General features: G+C 32.7%; 1 long non-coding RNA gene and 1 other non-coding gene across 2 annotated transcripts; one reads left to right on the forward strand and one right to left on the reverse strand.

Moving 5' to 3' along the window:
• Positions 1–1807: 1807 nt before the first annotated feature.
• Positions 1808–26788, forward strand: LOC140608384 (uncharacterized). Its single transcript, XR_012010399.1, has 3 exons — positions 1808–1840; positions 21811–21878; positions 26644–26788. It is a non-coding gene; the product is annotated as an uncharacterized lncRNA (long non-coding RNA).
• Positions 25428–25571, reverse strand: LOC140608474 (U4 spliceosomal RNA). Its single transcript, XR_012010500.1, has one exon. It is a non-coding gene; the product is annotated as a U4 spliceosomal RNA (small nuclear RNA).
• Positions 26789–27730: the final 942 nt, after the last annotated feature.

Genomic DNA, 27730 nt, shown 5'->3' on the forward strand with positions numbered 1-27730 from the left:
ATACACAGGGATAGGAGTGGTTATTTGATAAATGGCCTTATTTAGGCTTTGATTTTTTTAGTCTAAGTGTCCTTAGTTTTTTTTTTTTTCATTTTCAAGTAACACGGTTTTCATTTGTTTCCAATATTTATTGTGACTTCTAGTTTCCTTGCCTTGATGTACTATCTATAGTATTATCTTAGCAATTTTTTAGATATTTCACAAGTGTATTATACTCAGCACTAATATTAGGACCATAATAAAACTGAAACCAAATATAAATTTGAAAACAAATGAAAGCTTTTTAAAAATAAAGTGTATTTATTTTACCTCAGAGGGAGTAAAATTGACTTAATTATATTTATACAAATCCATAAAATACAAAAATATCAAATATAAAAATGTAAAAATAAATGGACAGGAATAGGATGTTATATTAAGCATCTTGCCTCACCACATAAATTCATGATGAACAAGTAGATAAAAATAAATAATGGTGAGGAGGATCTAATTGATTTAGCCATGAAACTTATAATACTAATTCACATAAATTATTACTTTTCATGGAATAGTTTTGTAGTTATTTTTGGTAATTTGAGACCATGAAAGCAGTGCCATGCAGGTATGTAATAATTGATGCCGAACTATTTAAAAAGTCATATAAATAATTGTCTTGGTAGCAAAGACTAAATGATGTGTTGATGTATTGCTTCAATGGAAGACTAGCAATAACTCAAATAGATATCATTTCATTAGGACAGCAGACAGAAAATGGTTATATAATATATAGACTTTGGACTTGGTGGTATAATATAGAATTATAAAATTCTTTGGTTCTGTAATTAGAACATTTCCAACCATTAAGTCTATAGTAACTTTATAACAAATGGAGTGTATAGTTCTCTCTTTTATATAGCAGCATATAGCTTATTAATAAAAGGTTTAATGTCTGAGGCACTTGTGTGGCTCAGTCAGTTAAGTGTGGGACTCATGGTTTTGGCTCTGGTCATGATCTTGGGATCCTGTGATTGAGCCCTGTGTGGGCTTCGTGCTCAGAGCAGAGCCCACTTGAGATGCCCTGCCGCTCCACCCCCATGCTCACGTGTGCACATACTCTCTCTTGGTCTTTTAAATAAATAAATAAATAAATAAATAAATAAATAAATAAATAAATAAATCATTTTAAAAAGGTTTAGTGTTTAATTAATAATAATATGCCCACAAGGAAGAATATTAAGTAAACTATGTATTTCATTTTTCAGTATTACATTTAGATTATGCTTCTTGAAATAAGGCCTATCATTCAAAAAATATTTATTGTGTGTTTTTAAAATATTGGACTATACAGAAAACAGACCAAAGCCCTGAACTTTTGGGAATTGTATTTTAAGTTTGGTAAGGATGGAGAGGTGAAAAATAATTACCACATTTGAAACAAATATTGAATAAGTATGGCTTTTTCTTTAGATTAGCATGAATCATTTCCTATAGTGTATCTTTTAATTATATTTTATTTTTTATTTATTGAATCTTCAAATCTTTCAATTTTAGCCAATTTCTGAAATCTTTATTACTACTGGGAAATTTATTTCATGAAATTGGTTTATCTCTAAGTTTTTATAATAGGGGATATTTTTGTCATTTCTAGACCTTCCTCTCTTACTTAAAAAAAAATCAATTTATTAAGTTTTGACAACCAGTATAAATTCAATGATTTTTAAATGTTTTTGTGAAATTCAAAAAATGGAGATAGGAGGTTATTTTGAATTCCATGATTTTTCCTGAAGCTCTGTGTATTTGGATTTTGATTCCCACTTTGTTTTCCACAGGAGACTGCTGTCACAAAAAAATGACATCAAAGGTCAGTGTTTTATGTAACGAGACATGTGAGGCAGATATATCTTTAACATTTTGTTGCTTCTCAAACTTCACCCTGCTATATTATCGACAGCTAGTATGGTCAAAGCAATGCGTCTTTGTTGTAATGGTGGTTGTCTCTGTTGGTGACAACAAACACATAATGACACAACTAGCCTTTGTCATAATACTGAACTATGTTACTGTGATTTTGTGAACATTCTAGACCATTATGGCAAGAAAAACTCCATGTACCACAATCTCTTGTTAAATGCTTTTTCCTTTAATAAGGAAAATGCATTTTATAGCCATTTGATGAAATACGTGGCATGTAAAATTCAAACACTAAAATATAAAGCTTGTCAACTTATTCTGTTTTGATGGAAATTTGTGTATATATTTACTGAAATACAAGCACAACACATTTTCACGTTATCTCTTAAATGTTTTATATGTTTTTAGGCATAGCAGCCAATACTAATTGTCACATTTTATAGGAAACTGCTTCTTTATAGTTACAATTGCCTAAATCATGTGAAATCAGTGTATTTACAAAAATATTTACATTGTATGACAAACAAAAGGACTGCGAACAAAATATATATATATATATTCTGAATTAATATTTTTAATGAGTTTTTAAAATATATTTTTGTTTGCTAATTTTCCCTGGGAATTATATCTCTGCAACTTAGGAAGTTGGAATTTCTTCCCATTAGAGATACAGTAATAACTTTGTAATTAGTGAAATCATTGTCACACTGCATAATCAGCTCATTGAACACATACATTATAGTAAGAAAAAATAATAAAAAATCCTTGATAGTAACATAACTGTCCCATTAAAGTCTTGATTAACTTTATAACAATAATGTAGTAGCATTTTACTTTTATAAATTAGCAGACAAATTGGAAATATATCAAACAATGCTTCTGTATCTTTACAGAAGGGAGGGATGCTTAATTAAAATAATATAATGCTGGCAACATTAATTTCTTATTGTGGGGATTTAGCAACTCATTTCAGAATGTGAGGCCAAAATTATATTTCAGCAGTTTTATGTTAAATGTTTCAAGGAAAGCCATACGGCCCCTGGGCACTGCATGACAGACAGCAGTATCAGAAACAATTGATGTGTGTAATGACAATTGCAAGCATCCTTTCCAGATGAGCTGACCCACCCTGATTCCACCCTGCTGCTCCTGTTTGGTCAGCAGGTACCTTTCACCATCTGTTTCTCTTGTAGCAGCTGAATTGTTTCTCTTATTGTGCACCTAGATGGTAAAGCATGTTGAATATGAAATATAGCTTGTAGGTCATGGGATAGTCTAAGTATTTCTGTTTAATTTGGAAAGACTAATTTCCGCTTTCAGTGCGTTTTCCTTTGGTGGTAGGAAAAGAGTTTTTATTCTGAGCGTAATCAGACCAAGGCATGTAAATTTTTAATAGCGACTGTACATATAATTACAGAGATTGCTGTAATTTGCTGTTTGTATTATTAACATCCTTAGGACGATATAATAATCATTCCTTTTAACTAAGTACTTTGCATGATTACTAAACTGGCCATGAAGACTATAGAGCCTCTGAGAAAACGTGTAGACTCTGTTGGCTTAAAATCTAGACATAATTTTTGCATTGTTCCTATATGGCTTCCCAAGAGATCAAAACTTAAAGTTTTTTTTTTTAATCTTGTATTGAAATTTGTCCATATTTTTATATTCTGATAGACCCCTAATTTTAATATTATAGTCAGGAGATTTCATTTTTGCTTCCTTGAAGCAATTCAGTTCCTCTTGATTTGGGGGGAATGGGAGATAAGAAATTAAGTCATGCTGGGATTCTTCTAGGGAGCGATGGATAAGGGCAAATGCCACAAATGGGTAGAGAAATGGTTCATTCTTGAGAGAAGAAGGAGAGCAGCTGAAATCTGAACCTAGTCATTATAATCAGTATTTCCCAAAACATTCAATAATCTGACAAACTAATATATCTAAAATGTGATTTTTGTCACATTTCTCCTCATCTGTTTATTTTAATGTAATGAATAATGCAGATGAATCAAGAGTGCTGGTTTGAGTTATTCCCCCTGCTACTTCTATAACCCTGGATCAGTAATTCAAAGCCCAAAGTCTTTACAGTAGCCTCCCAGGTCCTGAATGATGTGAGCTGCAGTAATTCTGTGAACTTCCCCTTTGCTCTTGTCCTTATTCACTTGGCTCCAGCCTTAGTAGCTTCATGACTATTCCTTGAATTTGCCAAATATACTCCTTCTGCACTTTCTTCTGTCTCGATCGTACTTACTCCAGGCATTTTCACTTTCTTCAGCTCTCTGATCTCAAGTAACCTTATACATGAGGCTTTCCTTGACCACTTAATGAAAAATTGATTCCATCCACAAGAACGTCTTCTCTTCTGTCTTAAGTTCCTTTAATTTTCTGCAAGCCCTTTCCAAGCATCTTGACCAAATTTATATTCATTTATTTGTTTATTTTCTCAACCTTTTTCCTAGAATATAGACTGTAAGAGGCACAGGCTTTGCCTGCTTTGCCTAATCCCCAGATCCTAGAACGATACGTGGCACATAGCAGACATGCAATAAATAGTTGCTGCATGAAGGAAAACGTTCAACAACCACTTAGTCAGTGACCTCTTTGTACAAGCATCATTATACAGATGGACTAGAGATATAATGCTGAATAACATGGGGGTCTGCCCTCTTGAGAAGATCAATCTTAGATACAGATTATTGATAGTCTGATAAATCTGTACATAATTCTCTTTACCTATTGTTTATTAATGAAGGGTTAACGTTACTCACTGAGGTTTCTTTCAGCTATACAGTTTTATAGTATTACTGTTTTCAGGTCAAGTTAGAGTCCAGATCCTTCTTAATCTACCTTCATTTCACTCTTCTTGCTTATTTCTCTCTTTTTTAGTCCTTTTATAAGCAGCAACCACTATTCTTAAAAGTATGCCCTCAAAATGATCAACCCTTAATCTTTGTAAAAATTCTTCCTCATATGAGATCATTCTCTTTGCTCATCTTTGTCTGAATTTTTTATGTACTTTCAAAGGGGATCCAAATCCCTCTTATTTTGACTTTACTAAATCAACTCATACTATTACAAAAAGAAATTGCTGGGGCACCTGAGTGGCTCAGCAGCCGAGCATCTGCCTTTGACTCAGGGCGTGATCTCAGCATCCTGGGGTTGAGTCCCACATCAGGCTTCCCACAGGGAGCCTGCTTCTCCCTCTGCCTATGTCTCTGCCTCTGTCTCTGTGTGTTTCATGAATAAATAAATAAAATATTTTTTAAAAAGAACTTGATGATTAGTTTATTCAATTTCATGTATAGAACAAAAATAAACTGAGGACTAGACACATTACTTCTTACTTAAAGTCTCTTGCTCATTGATCACAAATTTGCCTGTGTCTGCAGGCTTCCAACACAGAAATCTTTTGCCTAGACCCAAATATCATATATTCCTCTGTACTGTTGTCTTAGTCATTCAGGCCGCTATAAGAGAATACCACAGGCTAGGTGACTTATACACAACCAAAATTTATTTCTCACAGTTCTAGAAAATGAGAGGTTCAAGATCAAGTCATTGGCAGCTTCACTAATGTAGTGAGGCCTAACATCCTGGTTCATAGAAAGGCCACCTTCTTGCTATGTCCTCACATGACCCCTATCTTGAATCTCCTTACAAAGGTTCTAATCTTCTGGGGCATGTCCTCTTCATCCCTCAAAGGTCCTACCTCCAAATACCATACATTAGGGGTTGGGTTTCAACATATGAATTTTGGGGGAATACAAACATTCAGTCTGTAGCAACTGTTAGCTATCCTTTTATTTATAATGCCAAGTAAACACAGATTAGCTGAGATATGCTTTATGTTGGAAGATGCAAGGTTTTTTGACTTAATGGTAACTCTCAGAGCTTTCATACCTTTTTTTCACGGTATCTGATCTGTTTGTACTATTTTCTGAAAATGATGTTATTTAATGCAATCTCAGTTTATATCACAAATTAAAATACCATAATTTCTTCTACAAGAACTTATTTATACATCCATATGGGTATGTATGGGTAGGTCTCTCATCTCTATTTTTCTAAATGCAAAAGTGACCACAGTAGAGATACTTCTTAATCTGTACATTTTTCGCTTAACACTTTTTGGAGGTTTTTTTCATATTGGTCCTTGTTTTATCTAATGCTGGCACTGTATTCCATTATATAGAATATAATAATTTATTTAACTAGTATCTAGGTATCTCTTGATGGATTCTTTAGGTATTTTCATTGTTTTGTTTTGCTATTCCTAATAAGTGTAATGAATGGAATATATATATTTATACATTTTATATATACACACACCACATAAATATGTTTTTTCATAAATTTATGGGCTGTTTATTCTTTTTTGTGAACTACATGTTCCTATTTTTGGTTGATTTTTGTATTGATCCAATCATCCTTTCCTTTTAAATTTGTATGGGCTCTTTGTAAATTGAAGGTATTAGCTGTGTGTCAAGTGCTGTAAATATGTTTTGCCAGTTGTCATTGGTATTCACTTCTTTGAGATTTAAGACAACTCATGAAAGTAAGGCTGTGAAAGCTACTCAAAATTAAGTGGATATCTCAGGCAATTATTCAGCAGAGTCTACTCAAGAAAAAAAAAATGCTCAATCACTTTAATATTTCAAAAGGAAATGTTAATTTGGCTTATTTTTTAGGAAATAAAATAACTGGCATAGCAAAATAATCTTTTATCTGGAGTGCAATGGCATAAATAATATTTAATAGCTTCTGCAACACAGTTCATATATAATTTTAGACATAGGTGTCACAGAGAACTTTTTCTTTTCTCAGTTCCCGGTCATCTCTTGAAAATAGTTGTTTCTGGTCATAGGGACATGCATTGTGTCTCCTCTGTGTCTCTATGTCATTAATAATTCTTACACAATTTAAAGTAATGGAAAATTATATCTTAAAAACTAAATATTTAGGAAAGAATAATAATGATAATTATGTTAACAAAATAGGACACACAAACAAGTGCCAACCAGTGGTAGAAAACTCCCCGTTTTCCCAACATTGCCTAATCTCCTACATCTCTCTTTTCTTCATTGTTCCCACCACTTACTTAAGATATCACAGTTCTTTTTTTTATTAAATATTTCATTTATTTATTAGAGATATAGCACTAGTAGGGGGGAGGGGCAGAAGAAAAAAGAGAGAAAGAGAATCCCAAGCAGACAACCCACGGTGCGGAGCCCAACACAGGGTTACATGCAGGGCTCCATCCTAGGACTCTGAGGTCATGACCAGGGACAAAGTCAGATTCATAACTGACTGAGCCACCCAGGCTCCCCTGAATAGTTCTTACAGAAAGAAATTCAGTTGCATGGTCCCCTTTTTTGGTCATTATGTGGAAATTTGGAATTCTCCCCTTTCTTACATAATTTTTTTTTTTTTTTACATTTGAAAAATATTTCATCATCATGATTTCCATTTTCACATTTCCTGGCTTGGATTACACAGTAGTAAATATGGTTAGGGTTGCATGTGAGCTCACCTCAGACACTTTTCTTCTTTTAAATCATGTTTATTAGAGACATAGTGGTTTCCATTTTAATTTCTTTCTACTTGTAGTTTAACATAATTCTTCTTCCCATTTATTTGCTACATATGGAGATAACCATTTAAAATGGTTTCTGGAAAAAAATGGTCTCTGGAAAACATTATTTATACACAGATGTTGCTGTGTACACATACAAAATCTTTTCTCTACAATGCAATAACGTAAATAATATTCAATTGCTTTTCTCACAAAAGAATTCATGGAGAACACATAAATATGTGTTCTAAATAGAAGCAGAATTATTTTTCATTTCTATCAATCACCTATTTATCTACTGATCTACACAAATACATACATATAGATAACAAAAAAATAAAAATACCTAAGGAGTGTATGTATGTGTGTTTATGTATAAAGTTGTATGTGTGTGTGTGTGTGTGTATAGAGAAAGACACAGAGAATTTCACTTCTATTTGGTACATTTTTCATCAATGAAAATACATTCAAAACATAGTTTAAGAGAAACTATGATGTTTAAAAATAGCATCTGGAACAAATCTCATAGATTTTTCTATGGAGAATTGATGAGGTAAAAACAGAAACAGAAACAAAACAACTTTCCGTTACCTATAGCCAAGGTGTAAGCACTTCTGGGGGACTAGGGGATGAGTGAGAAGTCACATGGTGCAGATGTAAGGAGGGTGGTCTCCTGATGACGTTGGTGATTGGGTTCACTGTTTCTCATTAGCAGTGACATAACTATTCTATGTCTTTTTATACTCACTTATAATATATGGCTCATAATAACCTCCATCTCTTAGGGTGTTTTGAGGATGGGATGAGTTAATACATGTGAAGTTTTCCAAAATATTTGGCTTGCAGTAAATGCTGAATATCTGAGTATGTTATTATTATTATTATTATATCTTAAGCCTGTAGAGAAGAGACTTTTTTCACACCTTCCTCACATGCAGAAATCACCCCGGTTTATTTGAGGTTCAGTTCGGCAGTGAGTTGGCTTTTAGAGGAATGCAAACCAAGTGGGAGAATGAGGAGGGGGCATGCCTATTAGTGGAATGGCAGCTGAAAATCTTGAGCATGATTGTTGCCATGAGGCTGGAGTCCAGGACACGTGGGAGGGTTGGCAATAAGGTGAGAAAGGTAGGCTGGCATCAAACTGTGACCAGCGTAATCATCATATGGAAAACATTTAAAGGTCACTGAACCCCAGCTCTAGGGGCAGTTTCTACAATATTCCCTGTGAAAATAACTGTCTTCCTGAACAGTCTCCTGATTAGATACTACAGATCTTATAAATGTTTCCCCTATTTTTAAGTAAAGAATGTGATAGATGTAATAGAATGTTGTGAGAATTAAGTGAAATTACATAGGAGAACTTTGTATAGACCCTGCTTAAAGGCATGTTCTATAAACCATAGTTATCATTCTTAGTAATATCATTACCATTATCATTTTTTTATAATTCACCAAAGGAAATCTAAAGAGTCACAATTATGTATATGTATGTCAAGAGCAGAACAAGAACAAGGCGAATAATTTTGTTCTTAGACTACAGTAAATGTTAGGCCTGTGTCATCATCTGATTGGCCTACCTAATGGAGACAAAAACAATTTCAGTACTGAGTGTTGCATCAGTTGCCCAACTTTTTCTCGATACATTTTATTCATAAAAGATTGTTAAGTGTGAAAAATATTCATGTGGGGACGCCATCAGAAAGCTAAAAGGCACAGCATCCAAGTGAATAAGATATCACATCAGCATCCTAACCATTTCACAGCCTGAAGACAACTGCAGTGTAGTCAACACAAGGGCAAGTAGAGGCTGCCAAGGAACCAGATGCTATCGCTGGAAAGAAAATTTTCTCGGCTCAGCATCTGGGTCCTGTAAATGCGATCCAGAAAGAATTAGGGCAGGCAGAGCTTTGCAGAGGGGAATGCAGTGTCCTTACCTAAATGCTGTACATAAAATGAAAAGTAATATTTGTAATGATTTTCTCTTTTATTAATCGACAAACACAAAACCAGATTGGACTTTGTGCTCAACATTCCTGCTCATCAATAATGGCATCTATGAAGACTTTTATCCATTATAAGGGTTGTAAGGATATATATTTTTGTCTTTGGAGGAAAGTAAGGATTATATACAACCATGTTTTCTATAACTTCCTATGGATGCAGAGATCAGAAGTGGAAAGCTCTACTTTTTGCACACTGTATTTCAGAAAAATGTAGTACTCGTAGCCTTTAGAATTCTAGTGTTTGCTCCTAATGTAAAATAGTCTCCATAGGGAAGAACACTTATGCACTGGAAAATACTGACTAAATCAGAGATTAAATGGATAAGGCAGGAGTTAATATTGACACCAGGTAGAATAATGTGCTTGTTTATCTGAAATGATCTCATCATTCATATTTTTAGATGCATATTTCTGTTTGGACAAGGATAAATTATATAAAGGATAAAAGTATTTGCAAAACATACCCATGTTTTTCAGATCATTATATTTTGCCGTGTAGAACTTGTTATTATATTCTACAGGAATACTTACTTGGATATTTAGGTGTCTGAGATTAGTTATGATGTCCTGTCCTTCAATGAATAATCTTAATTTATTTCTAAAATATAATTCGGTATTTGGTAATGAAAACATAAACTTGCATTTCCTAATAGCATGTACCTGGCATTTGATAATTTGAAGTTCAGGAAGTTGTATATTAAAAAATGTAACTTAATTCAATAAATCCTAAAGGCCTGTGTTATTTTTAAGGCATTAAGAAATTGCTGGAGCTGATACAAAGATTTTGGAATGGGCTTTTCATGTCCAGAAATATACTAGATTTGACATAATTACAAATATAAGGACAACAGCCAAGTGCTAAGGTAGAAGAAAAGTTATGATATTTTAAAATACAAATGTAGATATACTTTATTCCATCTTAGAGGTCTGCCAAATTCCTGTTACTTTTAGGTTATCTGCTGAGTAATAGGATTCATTTATTCATTTGTTTATCTATTTATTTATGCCTACTAGAACAATTTGCTCTTAGTTTGCTAGTGTCTTGATAATGTAAAAATAATAATATCACTTTCTAATGGTAAAATAATACTGTAAAAGTAAAACAGATAAAGTTAACTTATGCTGAATATCAAATATCAGATGTATATATACATATATATAACTTATAAAATATGTGCTGAGCTTTAGGGATCCTCCTCTTTTAATTTAAATAGTTCTTAATCTATGTGGCAATCTAGTATAAATATAAAATTGTTAACATTTGAAATGAATCCCACCAAAAAAATTAGTAAGTCAATAGTGTTTTTACTACAGAATTATAGACTCTATGTGTGTGTGTGTGTTCATGTATTTGTGTATTCTCACATGGTAGAGGAAAGTGAGGTGAAATTGAAATATATCTGAAAAAGAAGAAAGAAAACATTATTTCACATGTGGAACATTCCCTGAATAGTTTGTTTTCTGTTAAATCAACAGTTCTACTTGCAAACTCTCTAGGGTTTTCAAAGTCACTGAAGAGAGCCCAAATTAGATTACTTGAATCAACAGTCTTGCGGCTACCCGTATATTCACCTCCCTGCTTTTTATTGGATAGAAATTGCTCCAAGTTTTCCAGCTGCATAATCTCTGTACTTTGCATACAAACCAAATCTATTAGATGTATAATAAGGATAGGGTCTGTAGCCATGTTTTTTTTTTTTTTTTTTCTTGACTGTGTCCAAAACAGTCTCCATGTCTTACTCTTGTAATTACCTCAGCATCTAGCATTGTGTATATTGGCATTTACAAAGAATGTCTGTTGAATGCAGGGATAGATGGCTGAATTAAAAAAAGAAATAGAACGTGAGGAATTTAAATTTTATAGAGATGAAGAAGCCAATGAGAGAAAAGGTGGAAAAATATATGCAGAGTGAACAACCTCACTTATTGGCAAGGATGCCATAACATTGGCAAGAGAATTAGCAGGATGCTAGCAATGAAAGATGGGTTTCTACCTGCAGCTCTGCAGTAGAGTGCTTGATAAATCATGTAACTTTTCCAGGCTCTGATCTCCTCATGAGTTCTAGTAGGTCATGAATTGGAACTAGGACCCTAGTGACTATAAGTGCCAATAGATTGGCAACTGTTTTCTGAAACTGTGTGTGATTCTCAGACCACCTCTCTATGAAATGAGCAGCCCAGACTACTGTGGATGGTTGGTTAGTATTGTCTGTCATGGGCCTAGGGGAGTAATGACCTCCCTGAACTAGAAGTTTTCTGAGGATATCCCATGTTTTCTCTTGATTTTTTAACGATTGTTTTTTTTTTTTTTTTTTTGGGTTGAAATGCTTCCCTTCCCCTTTTAACCTCTTGTCAATGCTGGTTTCTTACTACTTTCACTTAAATCTTTTCAAGACAGAAATTCCAAACTCATCACTGGTTAAATAACTGTGTTCTTTGCACTATGTTGTCTTTTCCTGATTTGCTAAGATACACTATATTAAGTCTCAGATATAAACAACCTCATGTAAAGCAATTAAAAAATTTTTATGCTATAAAAATGATTTATTTTTTAAGTACTTAATAAGAAATGCAAAATATTTGAGGTCACATAAGCTTCTTCAGTCACATAAAGCTAAATAATTATTTGATAACATTAAGCAATGGGTAACTCTAATATAATGCAGAGTTTTCATATAGGTCTAAACAGTTACATTCAGTTTTTACTATAATTGATTGTATCCTGGGAAGGGTTATCTGAAGCTGCCATCAATTATTTTAAGGCACTAATAATCCAGGTATCAGGAAGGAAAATGTTATTAACTTTAAACAGTTCAGTTCAAATTTATATAAGTTTGTTTGCCCAAGCACTTGCTCAAAAACTAAATTATACACAATTTAGTCAGTCTTGCTACAAAAATTCTCTTCTGAATAACAGACATAACAATGTATTGGATCTAATGCATTTTAATTTATCAGTTTAATCAACTTCGGTAGCATGTTGCCAATTTTTTTCCTTTAAACAAGAATATATGGCAATTGATCAGAAAGAAAATGCTTTCTGTGTGACTTTGAAACTCTGCTGTTCCTGCTGCAGTTGTGTTGCTGCGATGGATGACTTTCACAACAGGAAATCAGGCCAATTTAAAGTCCAGGCACCAAGCAATTTGAGAACCACCAGCTTTATGCAGTAATATAATTATTCCCTCCGAGGCTCTTAATTGTATTCATCACACCATGATTTCTGCACAAATTAAGCATGCATTTACTGCTATATATAACTTGCTTTGCAGTTAACATTCTGGAAACAAATTTCAAGGAGATAGAATTTTGGACTTATTCATCCCCTGAAATCACAAGTTCTAAATGTTCTATATACCTTAAGGTCATATTTTCTACCTTGTAGCCTCTAAATAAATGAGATACCAAATGAAGAAAGAACGAATATCTGGAGCTGGATTTCTATATATTTTTTTCTTTACTCTAAAAATTTGCAGGACTCCAAATTGTTGCATGTAAGCTGTTTCCCTGGAAGGAATTCTCAGCTAAATCTAAGCTATATGTAAGATCACTCAGAATTTTTAAAATATTTGAATATCTGCTCCATGTCAAATGTTAATTACTCATGAAATAGATTGCACACATTTAGGACAAAAATAAAATAATCAAAAACGACCCAGTGTATTTGCATAGGTAATCTTTCTGTGTTAAACCTAAATAGAGAATTTTATCTGATATTTTCAGAAAAGGAACTTATATTCATAAATATTTCTAAAAAAATAAACTGGAGAAATGAAGGTTCTTTTTTATTATTTCATTTAGAAATATTGGCTATAGAAGCAGTTAGAATTTCCGTAGTATTTGCTGCTTGATTCTTTTATTACATCTCTTTACCTGCTTTATTTTTACCCATATTAGAAACATTCCTTTCTAATATTTGATATAGTTTATTTTCTCTATGTTTCCCATAATGGTAGGGATTTCTTCCCTTTCCCCCATCTGTATATACAATCTATATGTACTGTTGTACAGCTGTATTACTAGTGCTCCAAAACTGTCTAACCCATGGCGGGTATTCAATAAGTATTTGTTGAATGAAATGCTAAGTAATATTTTCCTCTGTTAGTCCTGTCTCATTAGATAGATTGTAAACTCCTTGAAGGAAGGAGCTATAGGGAGTCAGCATTAGTGCTCTGTATCAGTCATTCATTCAGAGACCTTTGTGGAGCAGCAACCATGGGCCAGGAAGGAAACTAAAAAACTATATAGTCTTTGTATGAGTAAACTGCAGTGGTTCAGAATGTGGGCTTTCAAATGGCTTTGCTGTGTTTTAGTTGAATAACATAATTTATTTAAAGCCACTAATACTCAGTTTGTTTATTTATAAAAAGAGGCTGTTTAAAAAACAACTGTGTAAAAAAGTGTTGGAAATCAGATCCTTTGCTCACTGTTGGTGGGAATGCAAAATAATGCAATCACTATGGGAAACACTATAGAGGTTTTTAAAAAAAAATAAAAATAGAACTTGTATATGATCCAGTGATTCCACTTCTGGGTATATATCCAAAAGAAATGAAATCCGTATTTCAAAGTGATATTAGTATTGCCTTGTTTATTATAACAGTATTCATAGTAGCCAAGATATAAAATACTCTAAATACTTATTGATAGATGAAGAGAACAAAAATGTGGTATATTTATATTTATATATATTTATATATATCATAACCTGAACCAATGTATATATATCTGTATGTAGATATAGACATATATCAGAGATTGCTCTTAAGCCTTTAAAAAAATTGAAATTCTGCAATATGCAGTGACATAGATGGCCCTGGAGGACATTAAGCTAAATGAAATAAGCCAGGCAGAGAAAGACAAATAATGTATGTTTCCACTTATGTGGGCTATCCAAAATAGTCAAGTTCATAAAATCAAAGACTAGGATGTTAGTTAATAGGGGCTGAGGGAGGAGGGGGAAATAGGTAGTTATTAATCAACAGGCACAAAGCTTTAGTTAAGTAAGATGAATAAGTTCTAGAGATCTGAGGTACAACATTGTATCTGTTGTCAAATATAATGTGTTGTACACTTAAAATTTTAAGAAGTCAGATCTCAGGTTAAGTCCTCTAACCATTATAAAAAGTATAATTCCTATTTCCATATTGGTTTTTACATTTATCTGAATTAATAAGTTGTTTTAGAAGCAAAAAATAATGTGAGAACATAATGCAATACTAAATATATGTTGCTGTAAGTATAAGTCTGGCAGAAAGTAAGCACTCAGTAGATGCAACTTACTTCAGAAGGATTTTTGATTTCTTCATTTTTTACCTAGTATCTTAAACATACTAGATGGCTAATAGATATTTTTGAAAGATTGATTGATTGATATTTCCAGAGCCCATCATTCAGTCAATTATCCTTAGATCTGGAAAAGGAAGGGGATATCCTAATTTTAATTACAGTTCTCAGAGCAGCAGTGGGAAATTGTCTTTGTCAGAATGGGGGTGTGAGCCATAGAGACATGAGAGGACCTGAAGGGAAGTGGGATCTCAGTGTGATGGGTAAGTTGAGGATTCTTGTCAGGGCAAGCAGCAACAAATCTGTGAAGGATGTTTAAGGATTTGGCAAGATAGAAAATATGTGGGGTTTTTAGTTAATACTGAGGTTTAAAGAATTCGATTACAAGAAACTTGGTGACCCAAAACCCCAATTTTAAGCCATCTTATTAATGCAGATATGAAATAGCAGAAAACTGTATGAGGGCACTTGTAAAATGAATATATAAAAAAAATGTGGGCAAGAGAAATATTCAAAAGAACTGGAGAATTGAGTAGTAGGGCTTGCTCTTAGGAGGCAAATGAAATACAAAAAGTAATCAAATGTAAAATACAGATATCTCAGTGAATAATTATGCCATTTGCTAAGGAAAGGGATATAGGATGAGGAATAAATATCTTTTGGAGATATTTCAGCCACATATTTTAGGCAGAAATGTTATGCTACATAATTATTGGACAATATATTAATTCCCCCTTCCTATTCCTTTCTATTTTTTTCTTCTTTTTTAAATTTATTTTTATTTTTATTTTTATTTTTTTGAGGGAGAGAGTGGGGTGTGGGGAACAGGAGAGGAGAGAATTGAGGGGCTCAGTCTCAAACGTTGAGATCATAAGCTGGGCCAAAATCAAGAGTCAGTTACTTAACCCACTGAACCAACCAGGCACCCGAACCCCTTCCTATTTCTTATTTAATTTTAAGCTTTCTTCTGCTTGTAAATTTAATCTGATCAATTATCAATGGATTCAAAACAAGGCTAAAAACTATTAGATATTTTCTCTCTTGTTATCTTTTAAAAAATAATTTGCAAATTTAGTTTAATATTTTTGTTAATGTAGAGAAAATACTTGTGCTGGTGTGGAAGGATTAAGAAGTCCAAATTATAAAAGTAACATTAAAAACAACAATTGGTGGAAAGTAAGCCTTCTCATCTATGGAATGCCATTTTTACATTAATGCTTGAAAGTTGATGATTAGAATAATTGATTCTCTGCTTAGGCACTTAATTGCAATATTTGCTACCATATTATTGAGATGAATATTAGATTGGCATTTTGTAAAATCTTTCATTTGCAGATTGTGAGCTTTTCAGTGCTGTGCTCCCATCTGTCAACTTCAAGTCTATCCAGTCTATATCCTTTTTAAGTGGTGATAACACAACTTCATTACACAGTGATATATACTATACAAATGTTAATTATGTGTTTGACCTTGTTAATGACATGGCAATGTTACAATTTTGATTTGCTTTTAAAAACTATAGATAAGACAAATTATGTAAAAGGATATAGGAAAGAATCATCAATGTAATTAGATCCAAACCCATTTAAACACATAAGCATAAAATGTCCCTAACATGTTATTAATTTATTCAATCTATTTTTAGGAGAAAGCAATAACATTCATGATACATTGTTAATTTTTTTTATTTCATATACTATCATTCTTACGTGCTAATTAAGGGAAAAAAGCTAATATAATAACATGACATTATTTCAAGGTACATCAAAAATAATGTTATGTGTTTTGCTAAGTAAAATTCATTCTTCCTATGGATTCTCTTTTTGTGAGAAAGGATGGTAAGCATAATACTTTGAAATTGATTACTATCAGAGTTGTGTCTATTAATATTAAAATAGAGCAGCCAATAAATTCTGCACACCCTTAGATTTATGCTATTCACATGTCTTGTCATATAATAATTGACATAATGATAATGTAAGAAGAATCAGAGAAAGAGAAAGAAAGAACCAGGAACTGCTAGGTAGCAATTTTCCCAGTAAAAAAAAAAAAAAAAAAAAAAAAGAAAGAAATCAACTGGAAGAGATTCACTGGTATTTTATGTGCCACCTCCTTTTAATAAGATCACATTTTCAGAAAATCCAATCTGCATACATATGGTAAAATACAGGGTTATGAAAGTCACTAAGCTGCAGCCTTCCTGAATGACCAACACAGATAAAGAGCAAACAAATAAACAAAAAAAGCCTAGGGAATCAGTTGTCTGCAACAGGAGAAATAGAATCATTATAAAACAGAAAAGCATTCTATAGAAATATCAAGAGAGCAGAAATTACTGGCAGAACATAAACTACATACAAGGAACATCTATTGTCATGAATATTCATGCCAGTTGTATTCCATATGCAAGAGGGTCTTGAGGCTTGTGGCAGTGTAAGCAACAAGGTAAATCCTAAGAAGCAAACCTCCAGCAAAAACTCAATTTGCACTGAGGAGAGAGAAGAGTTGCAGAAGAAAGGAGGATATATTTTTGACAAGCGACACAGATCAGCGTGTAGTATCTTCTAATAATGGGACTCGTATTGAACCATTCATTGTGCCTTGCATATGCCCAGTTCAATGCAGAAGGAGCTCATGCTGGGGGAGACGAGTGGAGCCTCAAGTGAGCTGGAATCAGCTCTGTTACATGGACACTCAGTGCCAGAACTTATGCTAGAAACATATTTGCAGTAAGTTTTAAAACAATTCACAACACCTCCCTCTGGAAGATCACTTGCTTTCAATACTGCTATGTATATTTCAGAAGACAGGTAGTGAAAGTTTATATTAAAGAAACAGAGAAAATGATTCCAAGAATAACCATTATAATAAACAAGCAATATTTGACTCTAAATTTTCTTTATTCTATAACAATTTGTTAATTGGGAAACAGACCTCCTGTTTTCTCCTTATTATGCAGAAAAAGACACTTATTTCTTTTACTTTATATGATTTTTATGCTTTTTGTGATGCTTGTTCTTTAAATCATAGCTACTTTATTCTAAGTTCTATTAGTTTATAAAATTACTAAGTATTCTGGTTGTTTATGAGAAGAATGAAAGTTAAACTTTGTGGTTTTGAGAATAAGCTGTAAATGTGCATAAGCCATCATTTTTTTCAACTGTTTGTTATACAACTTTAGAAATAATATCAATATATCTTAGAACTTTTATAACCTGTGTAGACAAGTTTTAATTAATTATAGAATAAAGACATGAATCGTGAACTTAAAGATTATTCATTCAAGAAAGAGAAACTTTTCATATTAGGAGCCAGCTCTGTATTAGGAGCTGAGAATAGAATCATAAATAAAATGCTGACCCTGCCTTTGGGAATCTCAAATCAGCTTAATAGCTAAACACAACACAACATATTTCTGGCCTTCATGAAGTTGGATGAAACACACATCCTACAAAATTGGTTAAAACTTTTATTCATGGCAGAGAGAGAGGTTCTGTATATATATAGGATAGAAGGGTTAAACCTTTTAAAAGAAAACAGTAAGCCCATAAAGATGATGAATTACAAAAACACTTGAATATGAGATATGGAAATCACATTAGAGGCATAACAGTGCAGATGTGGGAGTTAAAGTACAAAAAAAAATACCATTAATTACCAAAAAAAAAAAAAAGATATATATGGTATAACACTGTGGCTCTAACTCTGAATTTAGATCTTCTACTTTAGAAGATTATAATACTATTAATTAAAAAAAAAGATGTGTGCCTACAATTCTTTACCTTTTACAAGAACCTTGAATCTCTACATTGGCAAGCATGCCAAGGAATTGGAAATTATGGAGTGCTAGTGAGGGAAAATGAAGCTTAGATGTGTATCATAAAAATGTGCCCCACTTCTGAGGGACCAAGAGTCTTACCTTAGGACAGTACTCCAAGCCTTTCTTCCTGTATGATATTCAAGTTATTTACTGGGTCATGAACTAGAGAGTATTCTGCAGATTAAGTAGAGTTTTCTGAGTCATCTATAATATAATAATGTGTCTTGTCCTCAGGACTGTTGGAACAAAAAAGTTACAAATATGTTTAGTATTGGAATTAGAAAAAAAAAATGGAGAAGAGATAAAGAAATGAACAATGGAGAGAAAGAGATAGATGAGAGAATGGAAAACAAAACAGAAAGCCCAAAATAGAGGACTGGAGATTGAGGCAAAATGCTCATGATGACTTGATTTTAAGTAAGCTTCTATAGGATCCTGATTTAGGAGAGCGAACACAGAAATGCGGATTTTAAAACAAAAAGAGATTTGTTCCTTGTACAAGGGCAGGAGTGGACACCGTTGGTTCACGGCAACCTCAGTTTGAAAAAAAAACCATATAAAATAATAAATATATGTACATGTCCCATATATATTCCCTATATATGTTTACTATCTATATTCTCCATCATGAAGATATTTCCAATTGTGCTGTTAGTGTTTGCTAACTAAATAGACATAGAATAATGGTTAAGAACATGAATCTTAGAAAATGTGACTTCTGGAGCTAAATGCCATGTAATCTGATACTAAGAAATAAGATTATTTAACCTCTTGAGGTTTTTTTCCTCAACAGCCTATTGGACATTAAATAATATCGTTATTTAGCCTAATAGGCTTTCCTTGAAACTTCTTCCTAAGCTAGGAATTGGGATGCTCCTAGGAATTGGGATGCTCCACTTATATATAAGTGGTCTGTGAGCTCTAAAGAACTGTACAACTGGTTGGTATGATAATGATAATATGCCTTAGATAATGTTGATTTACTTTGATATAGAGGTACCTGGTCCAAGTAGAGAAAATCAATCAATTGTAGATTTGTGTGTGTGTATGTGTACATAAAAAGGAGTAGGATCAGCACAATACATTTTTTTTTCTTTCTTGTTCCTTCTCAACAGCTTTCCACACATGGCAGAAATATATGTGGGAGAAAATCACCCTTTGATGATCTCTAGTGCTTTGTCTTCTTAAAATAATTTATTTTAAAGAGTATTTATTAAATAACACAAAATCAGCAGTGAGTACAGAAATTTTAGAAGTGATATAATCACTCATGGAAGTTTGGTTTGGGTTACTGTGATACAAAATACCTAACTCTATTTAATAATCCCAGAAAAATATTTTTAAAGGTCAAGGTAGTTCATGTCCCTGAGTGGTAGAAATCATGATGAATTAGATCCTAGTTTTTTTGTCATACCTGAAAGAGAAAACTCCTAGAGAGTAGTTGCTAAAAAATAAAAAGTCAAATTTCTCTAAAAGCATAAAATGAGAAAGATCTTAACAGAAATTTAAGGATTTCTCAAAATGTTATTGATGACCTCAAGGGGAATATTCTTTGTTGTTCTTGCTATTTAATTTTAAAAGAAATAATGCTTTAGAAGGATGAACTACTCATAGAAACTTGGAAACTTTTTTATTGAGCAAAAAAATTGAAGGAAAGGAACATTTTCTTAAATTTTTTTTAAATTTTTATTTATTTATGATAGTCACACACAGAGAGAGAGAGAGAGAGGCAGAGACACAGGCAGAGGGAGAAGCAGGCTCCATGCACCGGGAGCCCGATGTGGGATTCAATCCCGGGACTCCAGGATCGTGCCCTGGGCCAAAGGCAGGCGCCAAACCACTGCGCCACCCAGGGATCCCGAAAGGAACATTTTCTAAGAGAATGAATTGATATAATTTTTTTTTTCTATAGTCATTAGGAAAAATGCATCAAGAATTCTAAAGAAATCCAAACCATTTACCGTAGGATGTTAAGGAAACAATTTCCAATTGCATGGGAAAATAAACAACTACATATACAGAGTTTATATTTATAATAGAGAAATTTGGCTATAATACCTATATCCATTACCATCCTGTTTTTAAGGAATATTTAAGGTTAGAGAAAAACGTTTCTAATTCTGTATGATTCACAGAAGCAAAATGTTGAGCTATTTGTAACATAAAAAAAAATTCTATATATGACATGAAAGATTGGAAAGATGCACACCAATTTAATAACAGGGTTATTTTTAAATGGTTGTGTTTAAATGGTTGTGTTATGGGTAATTTAAATTCTTACTTGTACTTTTTCACCTTTTTAGGATTTCCTCTATATTACAAATCCAGTATTTTTTATTGAGTGCTTGTTAAATGCCTAGCAGTGTCCTGGGAACTTCAGTTAAAGTGGTGAAAGGGAGCTAATTCTATTCGGGATGAAAATGTACCACTTTTAAATATTATATTAGCAATTATCTTTAGATATAACAAAAATCTGGTTTGTATTTCAAAGGTGTATATATGTGTTGCTATTAGATTTTTTGCAATAATTGACCTGAATTCAATTAATTGTGACAGAATCTAGTGCTTTTTTAAAGAATGATTGATGCAGAGAATAAGAAATGACCTCCCATTTGCAGAAGTGGTATTATGATGAAATACCTGAAAACAATCCCCCAAATGCACAGAAATTTGGTATTACAGAAAGCAGCACAAATGAAATAAATGTTTGAGGGTTTGTGTGTGTGTGTGTGTGTGTGTGTGTGTGTGTGTTTTGGTTTGTTTTGCTTTGTTGTTTTGCTGTTGTTTAGTTATAAGCTCAGCTTTGGGAGAAGCTGAGCGTTAGCAATTTTAAAAACTCCTTTTTCATTATCTTGATAAGCTAAATTTACTATTTTTACTGTAATAAAAGACGTATCCGTCTAAATAAGCCTTCTTTTGTGAAGCACAGTTTAGTTCTGCACAATAATCTGAGCCTAGCAAAGCACACATGTAAAAGCACCTTTATGCATTTCCCCTACTTGCCTCATTAGACTCAGCATTCAAAAGAGATCAATGACTTGGCTGAATTGACAAAATATGCTTTTTCCCTTTTGCTGATGTGCTGTCTAAGACAGAAAATATTGCTTTCTTTTTTCCCCCCATTCCTCTAAAGCATTTCAACTTTCATTTCTGTAAGTGTTATCACATTCGACGACTTCAACACACTCTCCATTTCACTAGCAATCTGTTAGTGATCTGCCTCTTTCATCTCTCCACAGATTTGTCCTAATGAAATCATTATGGCTGAACTGTTGTTTTTCATCCGCCTTTATTCCATCTCTATACGGTAATAATGATCTAATTTTATTTTCAGAAACACTGACACACAGCCATAGTTTTGAGTCATTATTTTTATGTTTCTTAAAAGAAAAGTAATTGATTCTCTAAATATTTTGTTTTGTGTGTTTATCGAAGGTGAGTACGAGACAGTAATGCTGCATGTATTCTGAAAGGTGGTAGGATGGAGTGGTTAGTAGATGCCTCTGGGTTCAGAATGAACTGGGTTCAAATCTTCTGTCCGCTACTTAGAACTATGTGATCTTAAACATGTAGTTTATTTCATTGACCTTCTGCTATTTCTAAGGTTTGCTATGAGTATTAAATGGAAAAAAAAAGTGTATAGTGTATAGAAGAGTATAAAAAGTGTATAGACGAATTAGCTCAGTCTCCAGGAGATAGATGCCATGCTAGATGCTTTACAGGAATAGAGCCCGTTCTTATGACTCAAGGTCATTATCATGGATGCATGCATCTAAGCCATGCTCCAATAACTGGTATGGGTACATGCATGCATTGTCTGTCAGGATCAACTTAACTCTTTTTCATATCTTCCCCCACCATTGATCTTTAGTGAACTTAAAAACACATATTGTATTTATATAAAAGATATTTTAACGAAGTATGAATGATATGTTGAAGGTGAACTTAAGGATCTGGTTTAAGGATGGAGGCATCAAGATGCTTATAAGCTCTTTTCATGTAAATATAATTTTTTTTCTCTCTCCGTAATCTCCCCAAATTTTTTGTTGCCATTTTGTAATCTTGTCCCCACCCACCCCGGCCCCCATCTTCTCCTTACCCCACTCCCATTCCCCAGACATTCACTGATGGGCTTTCTGTCAAAATAGATTGGTTTGCATTTTCTAGAATTTTATATGAATGGAATCACATAGGGTTTACCATTTGTCTGATTATTTTAAAATTCATCCGTGTTTGATGACATATCAATAGTTCATTTTATGGCAAAATAATATTCTGTGGGATATAATGTCATTTGTTTATTCATTTACCTGTTGATGAAGATTTGGATTGTTTCTAGTTTTTGAAAATTGCATTTTGATCAGCCACTATGAAGATTTGCATACCAGTTTTTATATGAAAACTTGTTTTCATTCTCTTGAATTTAAAAAAAAAAAAAAAAAAGAAGGAATGGCATGGCTGGAAATGGAATGGCCAGATTCTATGGTGATTGTTAAGAAACTATCAAACTGTTTCTGCAGTGGTTATACCATTTTAGATTCCCACCAGTGTATGAAAATATTTTGTATAGAATTGGCAATATTTCTTTCTTAAATGTTTATAGAACTTACTGATGAAGCCTTCTCATCATGGAGCTTTCTTTCTGGAATAGATTTTAACTATATAGTAAATTTTTTAATAGTTGAAGGACTTGTCACATAATATAATTATTATTGAATGAGCTCTGGTAGTGTTTGTGTTTATAGGATTTGTCCTTTTCATGTAAGTTCATAGAGTTGATGATACTTTCTTACTATACTTTTAATACCTGGCTCACCTCTCTATTTCTTATATTGATAATTTGTGGCTTTTTTTTTTTCTCTCTCTCTCTCCCTCTCTCTCTTTTTACCTTTTTTTTTTTTTTTTTTGGAAGATCAGTCTGACTAGAAATTTATGAAATTGTCTTCTATAATAAACAGCTTTGATTTCATTGATGTCCCCCCCACCCCTGGTTTTCTATTTTCTATTTCATGGGTTTTCATTCTAAGCTTTTTCTTTGGTCAGCTTATTTTAGATTTATTTTATTCTTTGTTTTCTTATTTCTTAACACAGAAGCTGAGATGATTGAATTGAGAGATTTTCTTTTCTAACATAAACATTTAATGTGGTAATTTGCCCCTCAGTGCTACGTTAGTGGCATCATCCCACAATTTTAATACATTTTTTTTTCATTTTCATTCTGTTCAAAACACCCTTTGATTTCTTTTTTTATTCTTTTTCCAGTGTGTTATTTATAAGTGGTTTTTATTTATTTTATTTTAGTTTGTATATAATGAGGGACTTTGGGATTTTTTTTCACTGCTGCCCACTGCTCTACTTTCATCTCATTTACATTGTTTACATTGAGAAACCTGCTGTCACCCTTATCTTGATGTAATATGCATTTTTGTTCTCTGGTTGCTTTTAATATCTTCTTTTTTCAGTGGTTGGAGCAACCTTATTATGATGTACATTTTTTTTTTTCATGTTTCTTGTGCTTGGTGTTTGTTGAGCTTCTTGGATCTGTATGTTTATTTTTTTCTGAAATTTGGAAAATATAAATGTTAATTTTAAAAATACTTTCCTATTCCCTCTCTCTGCTCTGTTTGGTATTCCAATTATTTGCACAGTAGACTGCTTTTAACATTCTTCCACAATTCACTGATGCTCTTTTTGATGTCTTTATTATTATTTTTCTCTGTGTTTTAGTTTGGGTAATTTCTCTTGCTGTGTATTCAAGTTTACTGTACTTTATTTTTTTACTATGTTGAATCTGGCATCAGTCTTATCCACTGTACTTCTCGGTGGAAACATTTTGGTTTTCCTCTCCAAAGTGTGATTTATGTCTTTTCAAACTTTCCATCTTAACTTTTGAACACATGGAGTTTACAATGTCTGTTTTATACCTTTTTTTATGAAGTCTGTTATCTGTGTCCATTCTGAATTGGTTATGTTTCCTTGGTCTCCTCCTCCCTATGGTTTGTGGTTTTGGTTTTATTTGGTTGGAAACCATGCATTGTAAATTTCATCTTGTTAGGTGGTGAATATTTTTTGCATGCTGAATATTTTTTTGTTCCAATTAATATTCTTAAGCATTGGTTTTAGTCATAATTAAGTTACTTGGAAACAAGTTGACCATTTTATGTCCTGTTTGTAAGATTTGTTAGTTGGGACGAATGCTGTGTTTAATCTAAGGATAAGCTTTTTTCAGTACTGAGACAAAATGATTAGGATGACTGTCAATGCTTTGTGAATCAAGTTTCCTGATCACCTAGTGAGAAAAGACAGGATTCCCAGCCTCATGTGACTGCTGTGAACTGTTTTCTCTAATCTTTTCAGTTGATTATTTCCTTGGCCTTAGGCAGTTTAGTTAAACACAGCCGACTGGATAGTATTCACTTGAATCTCAAGGGGAATGCTTTGCATCCACATTTCTATCTTTGAGCCATGCTCTCCTCTCTAATTCTCTGTCCTACACATTCTGACTCCCTTGATCTCCTAAGATCTCAATTTAGACAGGCCCATGGCTCCATTTGGGCTCCCCTTTACTGCTCTTAGCATGGAAATTCTTTGAAGGCCCTAAGCTGAAGCAATCATAGGGCTCAGGTACTTTGTGAACTATCTCTCAGGGTTGGTTCATTGTTCACGAGGTGTTCAAAATCATTGTTTTATATATTCTGTTGATTTTTTGTTTGTTTGTTTTCAGGTGGGAAATTAAATCCAGTTTATGTTGCTCTATCTTGTAGATCTGGTTTTGAATCTGTTGTCTGCTTGCTCATTTATTTGTTATATTTGAAACCAGGACAAGTGGAATTTAATTGTCTTCTGTTTTGTTGGTCATTGCTATATGTTATAAATATTAGCATCTTCTAATAATGTCGTAGGCATTAAATTGTTTTTTTGTTGTTGTTGTTATTTGAATTAGCAATAATCGTGCCTTGGATAAACCTCATTGGCTATGATATTGCCACTGTGCAAAGCTTTTTTGTTGTTATTTGAAGTGTGGGCAGTACTTATATTTTAATCTTATGATGGCCAATTTTTATAAATTAATGAATAAATGTAAAGCAAGATGTAAGTAGTATTAGGAAACATTTAATTACCCATAGTACATAAATAGAATTGGAATTTTTAAAAATTAGTTTTTTGGAATGTCATGAAAAATCTGAACCTCTGATTTTATGTAGTAAATATCTAGAAATAATGGAAAGAAACTTCACTAAATTTTGTGATTCTTCTAATGACTTAAGTATATTAAATGATAGAAAAATTTGTACATAATTTACCAAATATTCCATTTCTATTGAGAAATTTGATATTAGCCACTGACAAAATAATCCTCAAGAAAATATAGAAAATACCTGATACCAATTGAGTTACTAATAGTAAACATTCTCATTCTTTGATGTAGGAAAAGCATGTTAGGCTATGGAACTTAAATTTAGGGACAGTGGTGGAGAACCTATAAATACTGAACACAACCACAAAGTGCATAATAGTTCTTACACCCAGGAAGATTTTTAAAAAATTAAATAGGGATAATAGCTCTAACTAAATATTTTAAACTAAGGAAAATATTAGGGAATATATATGACTACATCTTCAAAAACAAATAATAATGGCCTTTTCCCTAAAAAGGAAACTCTTCAGCCATTTCATCTATTTTTACTCAATTTGCTTTGTTCAAAAAAAAAAAAAAACAAGTGTTCATCTGTATTTCTTTAACATATTATTTTAGAAAAGCACAGATGATGTTTGGCACTCTTAATTTTCTAAGCCAAGAAGTAGTCTACTTAAAACTGGCTTCAGGTTTCTTTTTTGTTGTATATTTTTACTACATTTTCATAGCATGTTCTGCTTAAAATACAAACACACAGATGGCAAGATACTGTTACCAGCCATAAGGTTGAAGTATGTTTGTGTGTGTTGGTTGGAAAATATCTATAAAATGAAGTACTTGTAGACACTAAACAAAATCCACTCTCTCTAGATATTTTATAATATAGCTACATATGGAGCACTTTAATGACCACAATATATGCTTCTAAAATTAGGCTTGTTTACTTCAGTGAAAAATTATACGGCCTTTGGAGAACAAACCCAACTTGCCTCCAATTTTTCAGCAAGATGAAAGAAAAGATTTCTCTAACTGTAACCTAAGGAAATGAAGGAAAAAAAAAAAAGGAAAGAAAAAAGAAAGGTTTTGGAATTGAAGGTATTTGACATAGTTTGTAACATATACTAAAGTATTTGGTATTATTCATGCATTTACCTTATGCAAATGTAGTGACTTTTAAGCAGATGCCAATATTTTAAAAGGAATCAATTTTCTTAAGCTTGGTAATAAAACATGACAAAAAATCTATCTTATTTTACACATTCCTTTCCAATTCAATATTTGTTATTACCATGCAAGTGGAGAGAGTTCTAATGAAGAAGCTACTTTTGTTCTAAAAACATAAAATTAATTAATTCAAGCATTTTGGTTGTAAGATTCTAAACATGTAGGCTGTTTTAAAACAATTTAACTAAAAGAGGAAAGAGAAAACTATACTATATAAAAGACATGGCCAACTTCCAGAGAAATCTATCAGGATAAAATTTGTCCTCCAGATTTAATATATTGCTAAATTAGATATAGAGAGATAATTGATTTAATGGTCAACAGAGAAACTAAACTGAGAAATTCAGCAGAAATATCAGATTCAGTCATCATAGATGTACCATGAAACATGAAGAAAAAAATCATATCAGGTATATTTGCTAAAAAAAAGATCAATTTGAATTTAAATATCTTTTTTTTAAATTTTTTTTATTTATGATAGTCATACACAGAGAGAGAGAGAGAGAGGCAGAGACATAGGCAGAGGGAGAAGCAGGTTCCATGCACCGGGAGCCCGACGTGGGATTCGATCCCGGGTCTCCAGGATCGCGCCCTGGGCCAAAGGCCAGCACTAAACCGCTGCGCCACCCAGGGATCCCAAATTTAAACATCTTATTTAGTATGGTACAAATATTTTAACAGGGAACGTTTCATTTTTTTAACTTTGCATTTTTTAATCCAAATATTTCTCTTTGTCTCACCAACAAACCATATTCAACTAGTCATTGAGATTTCAACCATGGTTTCAATTTCTTTGA

This window comes from Canis lupus, chromosome 17 (genome assembly GCF_048164855.1).
Source record: "Canis lupus baileyi chromosome 17, mCanLup2.hap1, whole genome shotgun sequence".
Classification (NCBI taxonomy): Eukaryota; Metazoa; Chordata; class Mammalia; order Carnivora; family Canidae; genus Canis; species Canis lupus.